Here is a 17,449-nt window from a genome sequence, read left to right on the forward strand (position 1 = left end):
CCTTAAACAACTTCAGGGGTAGAATTTCTCTGGACCCCATGTGTAGTGGAATTGTAAACATTTTTTTCTCTTATGCATTTAAGAAGTCCTGGAAGGCCTGGACAACGTATGCCAGCCAAGAGCGACGTCTCAATTCATTCCATCTTCGCTGCCTTCGGAGAATACTTGGCATCAGGTGGCAGGACTATATCTCCAACACAGAAGTCCTTGAAGCGGCCAACATCCCCAGCTTATACACACTACTGAGTCAGCGGCGCTTGAGATGGCTTGGCCATGTGAGCCGCATGGAAGATGGCAGGATCCCCAAAGACACATTGTACAGCGAGCTCGCCACTGGTATCAGACCCACCGGCCGTCCATGTCTCCGTTATAAAGACGTCTGCAAACGCGACATGAAATCGTGTGACATTGATCACAAGTCGTGGGAGTCAGTTGCCAGCATTCGCCAGAGCTGGCGGGCAGCCATAAAGACAGGGCTAAATTGTGGCGAGTCGAAGAGACTTAGTAGTTGGCAGGAAAAAAGACAGAGGCGCAAGGGGAGAGCCAACTGTGCAACAGCCCCAACAAACAAATTTCTCTGCAGCACCTGTGGAAGAGCCTGTCACTCCAGAATTGGCCTTTATAGCCACTCCAGGCGCTGCTTCACAAACCACTGACCACCTCCAGGCGCGTATCCATTGTCTCTCGAGATAAGGAGGCCCAAAAGAAAAAAAGATTTAAGAAGTCACTACACATAGAAATCAAAATAATTCTTGGAAGATCATTGAGCTGGATTCTGCTCTGAGTGCCTGTTGGCTAGGCTAATACATGTCCATAAACTTTCTGTTAGGTTTAGCATGGCAAGGTCCTGTCAGACAACTATCCAAAAAGTGCAGCACCCCCTCTGGAGCACCTGGGATCTGCATGAACAGGACAAGCAACTGTGTGTCTCCTTAACCAATCAGATTGAAGAATCGTTAATGAGCAGCACAGTGTTTGAACCAGGAAGTGTCAATTAGAATATTGATTCAATGTCATCAGGCGCAGAAAGTGAAATAAAGAGCGGGAAAGAAAGATTCGATTGAGAGTGAGAGAAATAAGAGACAGAAAGAAAAACTGTATGTAATTTTTAAAAAAATCTCCAACAATAGTTAAAAGATGAATACATGAGAGTCCACACTTGCAAATGTTAATTTTCAGTGCCAGAGATATTGTTTGGTAGTAATTAAGAATAACATTCCATTAAAAGGGTACTTACACTGGAATGGACAAGCCCTAACTTTTTTGGTGAGTTTAATTCATATCTATGAGATAAGCACAGGAATTTCATGCTGCTTAATGTATTTGAATGGGGAGCCAGGTGGCAAGATGCTATTTTCAAATATCTTATGGAGGAGCAGCAACATCCGAATTCCCACATTTACCTGTGCTGTGCTGTCACTGGTAGCTGCTGACTGATTTCCATGTAAATATCAATGTACACTCTTAGCCTCACCATTCATTATACAGTAAAATCAGGTACGTTGAGATTGTTCCTCTATCAAGTTAAGATATATCGGCAATTTTTTCTTTTGCATGTACATACTCATGATCTAAGTCATAGGATGCTGATCAGCTCAGTGTTATTAGAACACTCCAGGTTATCTGCATAATCAGCCATTTTGTCCCACCACAGCTTTCAACAGAGATGGCTTCAACCTTTCCTATCATGTGCAAACTGCTCAGTTGCTCTGGTGCCTTTCTCCATAGCTAAACACATTTTGTTGAATGAAACCAGCTTCTCCTTGTTTCCTCTGAGATTCACATCAGTGATTATTTGGAAAGTGTTTCCATCTCCTGCTATATATGTCAAAACCATTTTATTCTCAACTTCTAGATCACAACTAATATGTTTCTGATTCAACATTGCTGGTGTTTTTTTAAAAATATGGGACAAGAATTAGTTCTGAAAGAGATCCAAAGGAAAGAGAAAAGGTTTAATCTTTCCAGTGATCATTAAATTTTTTTTAAAGATTGATGGGACTTTGTAAACATGATGTAGTTTTTCAGTAATTATGGCTTCCATTCCAATATATGTGATCATATAGAGAAAACAGGTGTTTTCAAAACATTAACCCTGATTTTAACTGCTGGTGGGGGTTGTGCAGGTAGGGATTCAAGCGGACGGATGACCGACCCTCTGCAACGTGAAGCCTGTGAGATTTTAACTCCTGGGCCTTATCGGTATGGGGCCCATTAGTTTCCCGCCTGAACCCAGCTGGAAGCACTATCTGACCAATGGCCGGGAGCAAAATTTTTGTGTGGCAGGAGACCACCCTGTATCCAGGCGATGAGTTTGGCAATGAATGAACTTTACCAGTGTGTAATGTTAACAGACGGCAGGTCAGGGTGCACTATCTGCTTTCTCGTGAAAAGCATTTTTAAAATGCAGCTTCACACAGGGCTAAAGTCATATTGGGAACTTGACTCCCGAATTATCTAGACATTTTCTTTTCTCATGCATAGGTGAAACTGATTTGTGTCAATTAGAAAGGGCAATATAATTGGACCTTCAGTTTGTAAACCAGCTGCATCTATCACTTGCATTATGATTTGAGATATGTAGAGTATGAAACTGTTCTATGTAAAGTATCCCAACTGCCCAATGACTTACTTCTTTCAAAGAAAATGCTATACCTCAAGCAAACTTGCTTGTATCTCAGTCACCTCTTATGTTTATCTTGTTTGTCTTTAAACTGTTAAATTGTGATATCCTAGGAACAAACATAAGGGCGAGTCCAGCACCAGCCTTGGGTAGGAGCTCCACTGGCAGCAGCCACCGCCTCTGCGGGGGCACTGCTCAGTGAAAGAGATGCCTCTGATTGGCCGGCTGCTCTCTGAGGGCGGGATCTCCATCACTAGGGTCCTTGATCCTGTGGAAGGCCCTCCGCTGTCCACTTAAGTGCCTGATTGGCACTAGATGTGGCGGGTCTCCCACAGAAGAGGTGACGCGAGGTTCTCGGCAGAGATTTTCCCAGACATCGAGACCCCATCGCCAGGATAAAATCCTGGCCATTGTGAGCAGCTATGTAAATCATGAAATTCCATTTCAGTACCATGAATGGGGAACGCTGCCTATGGCCCATTGCCCACCATTCATGGACTCACTTTACTTAATCCTAGCTGGCCCCAATAGATCTGTTCAAGATGTGAATTTTCTTTGTGCACTCATATAAATGACTAAAATCAAAGCATTTTTACAGTTAAGTCAGTCAGATGGGGTATAACAGCTAATTTTGTGATATGACCTTGCTTGACATGACTATACATCAAAGGACTCAAACAATGTGAATCACCCCCATTGACCGACAAAGCTGATTTTGCAATCTATGTACCTGTCAGGCTAGGCTCCATGCTGAAGCTCAGCATTGCAACATTTATCTTGTCGTGTCAAACCAGGAGCTACTTGTAAAGAATTGGGCTTTCTGCAAAGTCAATGTGCTGGTGAGTTTGAAGCAAACAGCTATTTACCTTCAGCAAAAGCATGCACTGCTGATCCTGAGATGTTTTCTGGGGTCAGCAAATTTGAATATTGACTATTGACTGGGAGATTCCTGATCCTGTCAGGCATTAACCAGAAGCACAGTATGAATGGTGGGGCTGGTGATGGAGAAGTGAGTAAGTGGGGAAAGGAGAGGGAAGGAATTCATAATTAGATTGATGACTACTTAACTGTTTATGGACACAAGAGCAAATTCTGGCAAAGCAACCAAATGGACAAGATGGCAGGACACATCAGATTCCAGGACACATCAGGCTTCTGCAACCATTTCAAACTGGGATTGTTAAATTGGTTTGCCTCAATTGAAATTTACTCTTCTCTCCTTTGATTCATGCCACAGGATCATTTGTGTCTACAGAACATGGAAGACAGGGCCTCATCCAAAAAGCAGCATCTCCAAAACTGCTCATATCTATGGAATAGAACTTAAAGCCAAGTATTATTTCTCCTGGTTTTTTCTGGTTGCCATATGCTAGAAATAATCACACTTTAGACTTGGAAAGGCTAGAGTCTTTGTTTATTCCATTCAATTTCCATGCTCCCCGGTATAGGACTGGCCAGGCTAGTGGTCCTGTTACATGTCATGTGACTTTCCAGTGCAGCCGTGAATATGGCCCTCCTGGAACACTTGCACATAACAATTAGTTCCTAGCCAATTATTTCCTAGTACTTTACAGATAGTATAACAATATATATAACATCCTTCTTTCTTTAAAAGCATAATGCCCCTATATCAATATAATTGGCCCAGTCGTTAACTTTTCTTTAAGCTAAAGGAGATTTTCAACCAACTTTTGCAAATAATCTGAACCCTTTTTAGCATGTGTTCTTTTCTAAAAATATTATTCACGGTATCGCTTAGGTGGTAAGATGTTGTGCCTCCATCTTGTAGATTTGTTATTTGTTGCTCTCAATGGTGATTTGGCATTTGTTGCTCTCAGTGGTGAGTTGGCACGCTGTACATGTGATTGTGTGACACTTGCTGGTGATGTTGTTAATGTTGTCTCGCTGGATAGTAATGTTTCTGGTGTTGTTGATGGTCTTTTCTGTTTTTCCAGGTGTAGGTCAAATATGGATTCTGTTCCTTCTAATTTGGTTACTGGTTTCTGTCTCAATGATATATGACCTTGGAGTCTCAGCTTCACTAACAACCTTTGCTGGGCTCCAGGTTTTCATAATTGGATCCTGTACATATACAGTTTGTCCTTTCAATCGCTCGGGCAAGGATTTAGCATACTTGTTTAAGTGTTGCTCTCCTCTTACCTGTGCTTCAGTGAGTTGTCATCTCATTTCCTCTTGGTCACTTGGAGGATGTATTTTGCTCGGCAGTGTAGTCTTATGTTCTCTTCCATTCAACAGCTCTGCCGGTGATTTCATGTCAGCCTTGAGAGATGTGGATCGGAGTGACAATAAAGCTAGGTTTGGGTCTTCCTTTGTCTCTTAGCATTTCGCAAGGGGTCTTTTGATTGTCTGGATGTGTCTTTCTATAAACCCGTGTCCCCATGGGTAGTGGAGTGATGAGGTGATGGTGTTGAACCCATACTGGTCAGCAAATTCCTTAAACTCTCTGGATGTGAGTTGGGTGCCATTGTCACAAATTAATCTTTCAGGAATCCCTTGCTCAGCGAATAGAACTCATACTGCTGAGATTATTGTTGTGGCTGTCAGGTCTTTCACCTTCCGGATAAAAGGGAACTTTGAGTAGTAGTCTGTGACTATGAGATACCATTCTTGATTATGTGCGAATAAATCAGCTCCTACTGTATACCATGGTCTGGGTGATACTTCAGTAGCTAACATCCCCTCTTTAGAGAGATAGAGAGATACAGCACTGAAACAGGCCCTTCAGCCCACTGAGTCCACTCTGACCATCAACCTACCATCTATACTAATCCTACATTAATCCCATTTTCCCTCCCACATCCCCACTTTCCCTCAATTCTCCTACCACCTACCTACAATTTTTTTTTTTTACAATGGCCAATTTACCTATCAACCCACAAGTCTTTGGCATGTGGGAGGAAACCAGAGCACCCAGAGGAAACTCATGCAGTCACAGGGAGAGTGTGCAAACTCTGTATAGGCAGCACCCAGAACTGAACCCAGGCCACTGGAACTGTGAGGCTGCAGTGCTAGCCACTGCGCCATCCTTTCTATTTCTGTACTTCTGGCATACATTGCATGCAGACACCATATTTCGGTATCTTTGTATATGCCTACCCTGTACACAGCTGATCTGACACTTCTCCAATCCCATGTGGTCTTCATGTATCTTTTGGAGAAGTTCTTCCTGCATTGTTTTAGTTTTAGTTTTTAGTTTTAGAGATACAGCACTGAAACAGGCCCTTCGGCCCACCGAATCTGTGCCGACCATCAACCACCCATTTATACTAATCCTACACTAATTCCATATTCCTATCACATCCCCACCTGGCCTTTTATTTCCCTACCACCTACCTATACTAGGGGCAATTGCTAACGGCCAATTTACCTATCAACCTGCAAGTCTTTGGCATGTGGGAGGAAACTGGAGCACCCGGAGGAAACCCATGCAGAGACAGGGAGAACTTGCAAACTCCACACAGGCAGTACCCAGAATTGAACCCGAGTCGCTGGAGCAGTGAGGCTGCGGTGCTAACCACTGCGCCACTGTGCAGGGTATGATTATTCTGGATCCGGCCAGCAGAACACCATCTTCTAGTGAGATGTCATCTCTGATAGAGCAGGACTGCCGTATTGCTGGCTGTGTTTTTTTTTTATTCATTCATGGGATGTGGGCGGTGCTGGCCAGGCCAGTATTTATTGCCCATCCCTAATAGTCCTTGAGAAGGTGGTGGTGAGCTGCCTTCTTGAACTGCTGCAGTCCATGTGGGGCAGGTACACCCACAGTGCTGTTAGGAAGGAAGTTCAAGAATTTTGACCCAGCGACAGTGAAGGAACAACGATATAGTTCCAAGTCAGAATGGTATGTGACTTGGAGGGGAACTTGCAGGTGGTGGTGTTCCCATGCATTTGCTGCCCTTGTCCTTCTAGTTGGTAGAGGTTGCGGGTTCGGAAGGTGCTGTCTAAGGAGCCTTGGTGCGTTGCTGCAGTGCATCTTGTAGATGGTACACACTGCTGCCACTGTGCGTCGGTGGTGGAGGGAGTGAATGTTTGTAGATGGGGTGCCAATCAAGCGAGCTGCTTTGTCCTGGATGGTGTCAAGTTTCTTGAGTGTTGTTGGAGCTGCACTCATCCAGGCAAGTGGAGAGTATTCCATCACACTCCTGACTTGTGCCTTGTAGATGGTGGGCAGGCTTTGGGGAGCCAGGAGGTGAGTTGGTGGCCTCAGGATTCCTAGCCTCTCACCTGCTCTTGCAGCCACGGTATTTATATGACTACTCCAGTTCAGTTTCTGGTCAATGGTAAACGCCAGGATGTTGATAGTGGGGGATTCAGCGATGGTAATGCCATTGAATGTCAAGGGGAGATGCTTAGATTTTCTCTTGTTGGAGATGGTCATTGCCTGGCACTTGTGTGGCGTGAATGTTACTTGCCACTTATCAGCCCAAGTCTGGCTATTGTCCAAGTGTTTGCTGTATCCTATCAGGCCATCCCTGGATCACTTGCTGAGAGAGCATCTGTAGCTCCTCGTCTTTGCTGGTCTCATCTCTAATATGACTAAATTTCGGTGGTGTTACATTCTCTGGGTGATGAACCTAGATCTTCTATAATAAAAGCAAAATACTGCGGATGCTGGAAATCTGAAATAAAAACAAGAAATGCTGGAACCACTCAGCAGGTCTGGCAGCATCTGTGGAAAGAGAAGCAGAGTTAACGTTTCGGGTCAGTGACCCTTCTTCGGAACCCTAGATCTTCTTGTGTTTCTCCTGTGGTGACAACCATGATAGGGTATCTGCCAGCACCATTGCATTTCCTGGCTTGTATTTCAGAGTGAAATCGTAACTCTGAAGCCTCAGAGTAACCTCTGCGGTCTTGCTGTTGTTTTACATAGATTTTTCTTGTATATCTGCTCCAGTGGACGATGATCACTCTTCACTATGAACTTTCTTTCTTAGAGATATGTGTGGGACTTCTCACATCCCTACACGACTGCGAAAGGCTCTCTTTCTATGTTCGCATATCTTGTCTCAGCTGATCTTAGAGCTTTGGATGCAAATGCTATTGGCTTTCCCTCTTGTACCAGGGCTGCTTCCAGTCCTTTTGTGGAAGCATCGACTTGCAGAATGACAGGTTTCCTTCTGTTTTAGTATGACAGACTTGTCTCCTTGCGTACTACTGTTTTGAGTTTGTTGAAACTCCTGTCATGTGACTCTGACCACTGGTTCTCGACATCTTCTTTCATCAGCTCCCACAAGTTTGCTGTGTGTTCCAACATCTGCGGTATGAAGGAGCTCATTTATTGAATCAAGCCAAGGAAACTTCTTAACTCTCCCTTTCTCTTTTGGCCTTCAATCCCAGAGATGGCTGAGATTCTTTCAGGACTCGGCTTGACTCCGTCAGGTGTGTACACCATTCTAAAGAACTGGCATTCTGTCACTTTCACTATTCATTTGTCTGCGTTTAGCTTAATCCCAGATTTCCTGGTTCTCTCCATGGCTTCATGTAGATGTCATCATGAGCCTTGCCATCTACATCAAATATCTGGATATCATCTGCTATGCTGACTGCTCCTTTGCATCCCCTGTATGTCTCATCTACTTTCTGCTGGAACATCCTGGCTCACTTTAAGGCCGAAAGGTAGACGCAGGAATTTGTACCATCCAAAGGGTGTGTTGAATATTGTCTACAGTGAAGATTCTGCGTCTAGCTTCGCATTCCAGTAGCCATTTCTGGCATCAAGCTTGCTGAAAACTTTTGCCCCTGCCAGTGCTGGTGTGATCTCTTCCAGTGTTGGAATAGGGTAGTGATCCCTCTTTATTGCTTGGTTAAGATCTTTGTGAGCTAGGTAAATTCTTAGCTGTCTGTTTGGCTTCTCTCTCACCACAATAGTATTTACCCAATCTGTAGGCTCTGTGACTCTGGCAATCACCTTCTTTTCTTCCATTTTTTGGAGTTCTTTTTCAAGCTTTCCTTTTAGCTCTATTGGTTCTTTATGTGGGGGACGAATCACTGGTTTCATCGCTGGGTCAATAGTGATGTAATACTCAAAATCTTCAAAGCATCCAACTGTCTCATCAAAACACTCTGGTTACATTTGTACCGGATCTTCTTTGCTTCTGACTGGAGGGTGCATTTCAATGGATGTACTGTCTTCAACCCTCAGTGTCGCCTCCTTCACCTCATGGTTTACTGAGATAATCTATAGCTCTTTGCAACTGCTCAACCCCAGAATAGCAGGACCATCTGTTTCTGTAACGTAGAACATACAGTTAACATCTTTTCCTTTATGTGTCCCTCTGATTTGGGTTGTTCCTAGCTGTCGAATCTTAGTTCCCCCATATGCTGTTAGCATGACGTTGTTTGGTTTCAGAACACCTTTCCTTGGATAACCATTTTCCTCCAAATTTTCAGGAAAGTTCTTCTGTTATAGTCTGTGTGGAATGATGTTACTCTGTGCTACGATATCAATCTTCACCTTCAGATTTATTGTTGTGGGCTTATTTCTCACCCTCTTCCTGATCTGAATTTCTTTTCTCTGGGAACTGTTGCATCCAGACATTTCTTGTAATTGTTTGGTTCCTATGCCTATCGTGTTGTCAAATCCATAATTATCTTCCAGGGTATGGATGTTTTGGTTTCTTTCACTACTCATTCACCCTGTTATTCTGGTTCTGGTGACTCGTCTGCCACTTTCTTCCCTTGTTCCTCACGTCTTTTCCCAGTGATTGGTCTTTCCGCAAGCTCTGCAGATTGATCCATATGTGGGACATTTCCTTCAGTCTGTCAATTCATGTGGTCGTCCACAGCTCCTGCCTGTCTTCCTCTCTGTTTGGTGTACATTCTTTCGTTTTTGTTTCACTGCATCAACCCTGCTGCCTTTTTCTTGGTTTAACTGAATGCTAGCTGCTTGGGTAGTGAGCGTCTTCATCTGTCTCCTCGTGGCTTCATGTGCTCTGGTAGTGTTTACAGCCTCTGATATTCTGAGATCGTCTTTTCCAATTAGAGCTTTCTATACTTCAGGATGTGCAGAACCCCAGATGAGCTGATCTATCAGCCTTTTGTCTGTGTCCTTAAATTTACATTTTCTGGCTGCACTTTTCAATCTTGTTACAAAATTGTCAATAGGCTCACTTAGTTCCTGTCTGAGGCCTTGAAATTCATGTCGGTATATCTGATGATTTGATTTTGGCTGGAGGTAGGTGCTGAATCTTTCAAAAATGTTGTCTGGGTTTCTGCTGTCCTCTTCACTCAGGTCCCAGCTGTTAAATAAATGTAATCCTTTATCTCCTGGCCACAGAAGGATATAGCTGACCCTCTCCTCTTCACTAGTGCTTTTTAGGAAACTACTGAATACCAATTTGCACTTTTGTTTAAACTTCTCTATGACATCATCAGCTTTCCAATTCATTATGGGCTGTAGCTGTGCATTCATTCCTGTCCCGGCCGACTTTTCGGGTTTTGTTTTCTCACGGGTAACTCAGTTTTTCTTTCTCTCTGGCATAAATTGGGTCAATTTTTCCCAATCTAATTCTTCTAAAATGTTTTATGTTTACTCACAGACACTCGCTGCCACCATATTAGAATCATAGAACATTTACAGCACAGGAAGAGGCCACTTGGCCCATTGTGTCTGTGCCAGCCAAAAAACAATCCTTCCAGTCTAATTCCACCTTCCAGCATTTGGTCCGTAGCCCTGCGGATTACTGCCCAGGCTGCTGTCCTGTTTCATGTCACGTGACATTCCAGTGCAGCTGTGAATGTGGCCCCCTGGAACACTTACACATAAAAATTAGTTCCTTGCTAATTATTTCCTAGCACTTTTCAGATGTATAACAATATATATATACAACACCATGACTTCTGACTCAGAGGTTAAAGAGCTCCCACTGAAATAAGGCTGAAACATAATCTGCCATTTTGCCAGGAGATAACGTGGTTAATGGGGTGGAGGAACGGACAGCATGATGCTGAGTTGCACCATGATGGTGCAAGATATGTATGTATAGAACTAGGATTCCAATTGCCATCCAACGTTGTGCAGGGGCTGGGGAAGAGGACTGAAGCCACTACGAATGCTTCATTTCCATCCCTGTGACATTGAATGGGCAAGAGCTTCTCTGTCATAGCAGAAATAAGGGAAGAAACCCAAAGTGCTGCATCTGGGCACTTCTCCAAGGCTGCACACTTCTACTTTGATTTGTGCACCTTCCCACTCCCTTTCACTGCTACTCCAGCATGAGACGAGTAGAAGGCTCAGGCCGTGACCGCCACTGCATGTTTAAACCTGAATGGGTACAGATTTAAAAAGAATAAAAAAATATTGCTTTTCAAAGTCTCAACCTCATCAGTCTCACCTCTTTTCAGACTGATCAGCTCATTCATGGAACAGACTTGTACACAAACAGTGCTCTGGCTGTGCGGATTTTGAGGACAGACACCTGGTGCCCATTAGTGTTTCAAACTCCAAATCTGCCAAAATGAGTTCATGTGCGATTTTAGCCAGTTTCTGCCTGCAGCAAGTTTTTTGCCTAAGTGGGTAGAGTTAAGAGATGAACCAGGGTCACAATAGTGAAAGGTATCCACCTTAGGCTATTCAAAATACAGAAACAATTAAGCTGGCAGGTGCAGTCTAGCTAACAGTGATGAATAGAGAACTATTCTGTAAAATACAAAGCCCTGACAAACATAACAAAACATCTGCTGCAAAAATGTTCAATCCATCACTGTTTTAATTACTTCAAAACTGTCTTACACAAAGCAAAGAAAATACAACAAATATAACCAGTTGTGAAATGGTTAAAGAGTCAGTAGCTGAAATTATACGCCACCCCCAGGAGCGGGCTGGGTGGGGTCGTAAAATCGAGTTGGGGGAGCGGTGCCGTACCGGTCGCCTATCTGCCCCCACTGCTGTTTTACCAGTGGTGGGGGAGATGGCAAACGTCCCGCCCACCCCAGGCCAATTGAGGCCCTTAAGTGGCCAATTAATTGGACTTGGGCGGGACTTGCACTGCTCTGGGAACCGTGGCACTGGGACTGCAGCCAGTCAGCAGCAGCAGACGTCGGCCCCGGAAGACAGCTAAGTTTTGGGCCTCGCTGGGGACAATCGACCAGGCCTCGGTGAGGCAAGGGGGGTCGTTTGGGTGGGGGGGGGTCTTTATTTCAGTGGGGGCGGTTGCGGCTTTGGGAGAGCCCTTCATGGGGCACAGGGTGTCCGATCAGGAAGGCTCCCCCCCCCAACCCAGTCAGCAAGCAGACTTCCAGGTTTAACTTGGCGGCATTCTAGGGGGCCTGAGGCACCCGCTGGCCGCTAGTAAAGTACCAATGGTGGTGGGTGGAGGCCCTTAAGTGTCATTTAATTGGCCACTTAAGGGCCTTGATCGACCTGGAGGGCCCTGGTAAAATTGCAGTGGGGGCGGGAAGGCATTGGGAACGGCACCTCCCACTTCCCATTCAATTTTACGGCCCTCGCCCGTCCCGGGGTGGGAGCTTATCAGGGGTAGGTGGAAATGTGGAGTAATCAGTTCAGCCATGAACTTATTGAATGGCGGAACAGGTTTGAAGGGCCGAGTGGCCTACTCCTGCTCCTAATTCGTATGTTTGTATGTTCACCAGCCCACTCCTGTGCGGGTGGGGTGGTGTGGGGGGTGCGGGGAGGGGTATAAAATTCGGGCCAATGTAAATAAAATGCAGAGTTACATTTATGAATTCAAATATTTTGCATGTGGACATGGTACAGTTTGGTGGACACTGTATTTGCTAGTCACACACAGGAAATGAATAGGAAACATTCGATATTGAAATTGTGATGATTAGTTATATGCTTCTATACTGGACAGATGCAATGTCAATGGGCCTCAGAATGTGCTCCCACTTAAAATGACTGATGAAAGGAGCAGAAGATAGACTGACATGGGGATGTTGTCCTAATAAATAACCTGCTTTGGTTTTTACAGAAATTAAAAACCTTGGATAGACCACAGTTGGAATGTGGTGCATAGTTTTGGACATTTCCTTAGAGGATAGATATGGAAAAAAAAACAAAATGGGTGCAGTAGAGATTCACTAGGATGCTATTCGGGATGATATATTACAATTCTGAAGAATGACTTGAGAAATTAGGGTTTTTTCACTGGAACTGAGGAGGTGGAAGGGTGAATTGTAGAGATTGCCAAGAACTATGAGTGTGAGTATTGATGAATTGTTTTCATTGGGCAGCAATACAGTAAAGAGAGGGCTCAAAGTTAAGATAATGACAAAAAGAATTTTTTAAAATTATTTATATCGGGTAGTTAGAATATTTAAAATTGATTAAAGTATAAGATAACTACATCAAAAGTGCATTGTAGTAATTTATCCTGTAGCAAGTATAGCTCTTGTTGTATAAACTTCGCTGGTGGTCTGAGTGTGAATCCGAGTTCACAGGATGCTGCTGTTGCCTGTTCAGTGAATCGAGGCTGTTTCCAAATGATAACGATAATTTAATTTAGAGATACCGCACTGAAACAGGCCCTTCGGCCCACCGAGTCTGTGCCGACCAACAACCACCCATTGAAACTAACCCTGCAGTAATCCCATATTCCCTATCACCTACCTATACTAGGGGCAATTTACAATGGCCAATTTACCTAGCAACCTGCAAGTCTTTGGCTGTGGGAGGAAACTGGAGCACCCGGCGAAAACCCACACAATCACAAGGAGAACTTGCAAACTCCACACAGGCAGTACCCGGAATCGAACTCAGGTCCCTGGAGCTGTGAGGCTGCAGTGCTAACCACTACGCCACTGTGCCGATAATGATGATGCTTTAATGCTGAAGAACTGAAATGGTTAAGCAGACCTTTTTGATAATGAGGACTAATTGCTTGGCATTGCAAATCAATGGATCAAACACTTGTAGCCTACGATGTTGGCTGGAGACCGAATGCAATCTTTGAAGAGAGAAATGGACAATGACCATTGCACAGTGGAATAACCCTATATTAAAGGAAGAGCTACACAAACTTTTAGTGCAAAGGGCTTTTTCTTCATCCATCTAACTGTGAAGGAGACTGATCATGTCCCTTCTCACGCCAGATATGTCCAAGGTGATCCTCATCAGTGAAACATTGATAACAGGTCATTGATGGTGAGTTTAAAGGGAACAGTGCAAATCTAGCATAGTTGAAAAGTTTATTTTTAATTTTTAATGTGATGCCAATTTGCATGGAGCTGGCAGGGTATCCAATAGTCTCCTGTGATTTGGCCATGTGTGCTGGTTGTTGCAGCAAATTTCCTGGTTTCTGGTGACCTTGAAACATACACCATATTCAGTGGATCTCAGACACATTCATTGCACAATAGACAAAATCTCCGAAATTCTACAGGATGTTTTAGCGACAGGAACTGGCTCCATGGTAAAAGGAAGTTATTTTTCAAATTTGTATCAGTATTGTTTATTACTTAATTGCTTATTTTTCTACTTGATATGTTATGAATTGTGTCTTTTGTTTCGGTTAAGCTTCTTCCTGAATTGTCATTAATCTTTGTCAGACGTGCAAGAATGCAGTGATAGATGCCGATTTACATGAATAGAAAGGAACACAAATTAAGTCCGTGTTTGTTTTGGAACATTGACCCTTTGAAAACTGCAGTACTCCTCCTGCAACAAGACTACTAGGAATTTGTGTTAGGATTTTCCAGATGCTGGTGCCTTATTGCAATGGTTTTACCTAGTTGAAAGAGTCATTGCTTAGTAAAACAATTTGCCTGGCACAGACCACAGGGACAGCCACCACATGGATGGATTTGAGCAATTAAAGGGTTGGCTGGCAGAGATAGCAGCCAAACATTTGTAATTGTTTATTAATCACAGATATTCGGAGCACGAATTTTCTTTAAAAAAGTAATAGTTCTTATCTCCTAGTTGCAGTTGAAAATATGTCTTCAATAGGTCAAACTCCTGCAGTGCTCTTTTATACCATTTTGATGTTGAGGTGCTGAAGAAGAAAAATGTTTTCCACCAGCGATGGGTCAGATGCTACTCTTCCATTTCTTCATTTCATTTATTAAACTGGTGTTGAGAAAGTTCAGTTCTTCAAAAACTGCCATTCCACTGGCAGTGAAAAGCAACTGTGCCAGATAGTGGAACTGAGTTCTAATGATAGCAAGCCTTTATCATTTGCTCACTGTGATACCCAACCAGTGAAGTCTACTTTGTCTACATTTGACACTATTACATTAACCTGGGGGGCAATGTTAAACTCACGGCTGCCTGTTTTGCACCTGAGAAACAGGCGGGCAGCAGTTGGAAATTGGAGGAAGGGGAGCAGGCAGGGCATCTTCGCTGCCTCATTGACTGTTAAAGGCCTTTCAACAGAAATGCCCAGGAAATTTTGATTTTATTTTTGTGGGCCCAGGAAAAGCAGGAATACTCCTCCTGTGCCCACAAAGAATCTCCAGCCCAGTACATATCCTTCCTAGGATTGCTTCACCCACGCTGCTCAGACCCAATCTGTCAACTGGCTCAGCAATTGAGACAGATGATTTCCTGCCCTCCCAACTGGCAAGCTGCAGATGCCAAACAGGCAGTATTTAAATGAGCCCTGAACTTGGCAGAAACTGATATGTGAAACTATTGTCCCAAGGACTTCATGCTGGTTTTGGGTGCAGGTCAAGATTCCCCCATTTTCCTGTTGGTCTTATGAAAAGAAACATATGCATTATTTATTTTTTTAAATTTAGAGATACAGCACTGAAACAGGCCCTTCGGCCCACCAAGTCTGTGCCGACCAACAACCACCCATTTATACTAACCCTACAGTAATCCCATATTCCCTACCACCTACCTACACTAGGGGAAATTTACAACGGCCAATTTACCTATTACCTGCAAATCTTTGGCTGTGGGACGAAACCAGATCACCCGGCGAAAACCCACGCAGTCACAGGGAAAACTTGCAAACTCTGCACAGGCAGTACCCAGAATTGAACCCAGGTCCCTGGAGCTGTGAGTCTGCGGTGCTAAACACTGCGCCACTAAACATTGCGCCACTGTGCATTATGAAAACTAAAAAGATTTTTCAAAATTCCTAAGCATTTACTCATCAAGTATTTTCATCTAACTTATATATTGACTAGAGATAATATATGGCATTAAGTCCAGGGAAAATAACTTTCTTTTACAGAAGATTATGGGCGTGTCTGAAGCCACAGTCTTTCTTTGTTAATCATGAACACATCCGAATACAACTAGCCCATTACAGTTTACACTATTACCAGCTAAATAGATGGTTTCAGGAGTCATTCTGAGAAACAGTTCCATTTCCTTACCAATTCGCGGCAAAGATCTTTGTATTAATTAAAGGTAACATGATACTGGAAATCCACAGATCCTTTGGTCACCTTCATAATTTATAACCTGTAATTTACTGCATTTTAATTTTAATTTGTTATTTACTTTAAAGTATCATGGCAAAAATTTTATGTTGGTGGGAGGCCCCGCCCACTGGCCAAAAAGTTGGGGGTGAGCTTGCCTCCGCTGGGTCTGGGGAGCCACGCCAGGATTTTACACTCCCCAGGCCCTTAATTGGCCTTGGGCGGGACTTCCACCTCTCTGAGGCAGGATGTCCCGCCTCCAAGAGCTGCCAGCCAATTAGCGGGCCAGCAGCTCAGTCCCAGCAGCACCACTGGGACTGCAACCAGGCACAGCAGCAAGAGGGACGACGACCCCGGAAGCAAGGTAAATATTTGGGGCCTCGCCGGGGACAATTGGCTGGGCCCTGGTGTAGCAAGGGGTGTTGTTTGAGGGGGGGATCTTTATTTCAGTGGGGGCAGTTGGGACTTTGGGCGGGTGTGCCCTCAATGGGGCACAGGTTGCCCGATCAGGAGGGCCCCCCCCCCCACCCCCAGCCATGGCCTTCTGGGGTCTTGAGCCACCCACCTGCTGCTGGTAAAATACCAGTGGCAGCGGGAGGAGGACCTTAAGTGCAGTTAATTGACCACCTAAGGGCCCTGAATGGCCTGGGACGGGTGGGCGGGCTGTTCCTCGTCACTGCTGCCCCTGGTAAAGTTTCAGTGGGGGCGGGAAGTTATCAGGAATGGCACCCCCCAACAGCCCGCTCCTGTGGGTGGGGGCATAAAATTTCTGCCCATAGGACCTAGTTTGTTATTCAATGGCGCTAGCATTGTGTTTCGTGCCAACTCAGCTGACTTTGTGGTTGACTTTATTGTGGCATCAAATTGGTATTATAAGTGTTTTGGCAAACTCCATGCTAAGTAGAAGTATCTTGCACCACAACAAAACAGTTGTCAATTTACTCAAAGTGAGTACACAAGTGAAATAACCACACTAACTGAGCTACTCTCCTGGAATGAATTTACTTATTTGCACAACTTTTAAAATAAATGTTTCAGTGTCTATCACACTCAATCTTCCCTTTCTGATTTCACTGACTGATTCACCTGTTGCTCTGGAAAGTGTGGCATCCACCAAATCTGCTATGATCAAACAAGAATCTATTTTTTAAAGGCATAAACATTCAATTATGCTAATCACTAGCACATCACATAGAAAAATACTGATTAACATGTATATTAGTGGAGCAAATCAATGACAGATATATCATATAGTGCACTCAGTCTTGCCCCAGGAGATGGGCTTACATAGTTTTAGTTGAGTTGGATACTTCTTGAAAAAGCCATTTGTTGCTCCTGGATTAGAAAGACTGTCTTTCCCTCCTAACTATGGAGGGACATGTGAATATGGGGTGAAAAAGAGAGGAGAAAACAGGGCATTATAAGAGTACTGAATAATAGAAAGCAAATCTAAGATAGGCCAGTAATATAATG

General features: G+C 44.0%; 1 long non-coding RNA gene across 1 annotated transcript in view; it reads left to right on the top strand.

The window, feature by feature from the left end:
- Window positions 1-273, top strand: part of LOC137380950 (uncharacterized) — a 29,898-nt gene extending 29,625 nt beyond the window's left edge. Inside the window, exon 3 of the long non-coding RNA XR_010977095.1 lies at window positions 84-273. This is a non-coding gene — a long non-coding RNA (uncharacterized lncRNA). The remainder of the gene's footprint in view (window positions 1-83) is intronic.
- The last annotated feature ends 17,176 nt before the right edge of the window (window positions 274-17,449 follow it).

The sequence above is a fragment of the Heterodontus francisci genome, chromosome 20, assembly GCF_036365525.1.
Source record: "Heterodontus francisci isolate sHetFra1 chromosome 20, sHetFra1.hap1, whole genome shotgun sequence".
In the NCBI taxonomy this organism is placed as follows: domain Eukaryota; kingdom Metazoa; phylum Chordata; class Chondrichthyes; order Heterodontiformes; family Heterodontidae; genus Heterodontus; species Heterodontus francisci.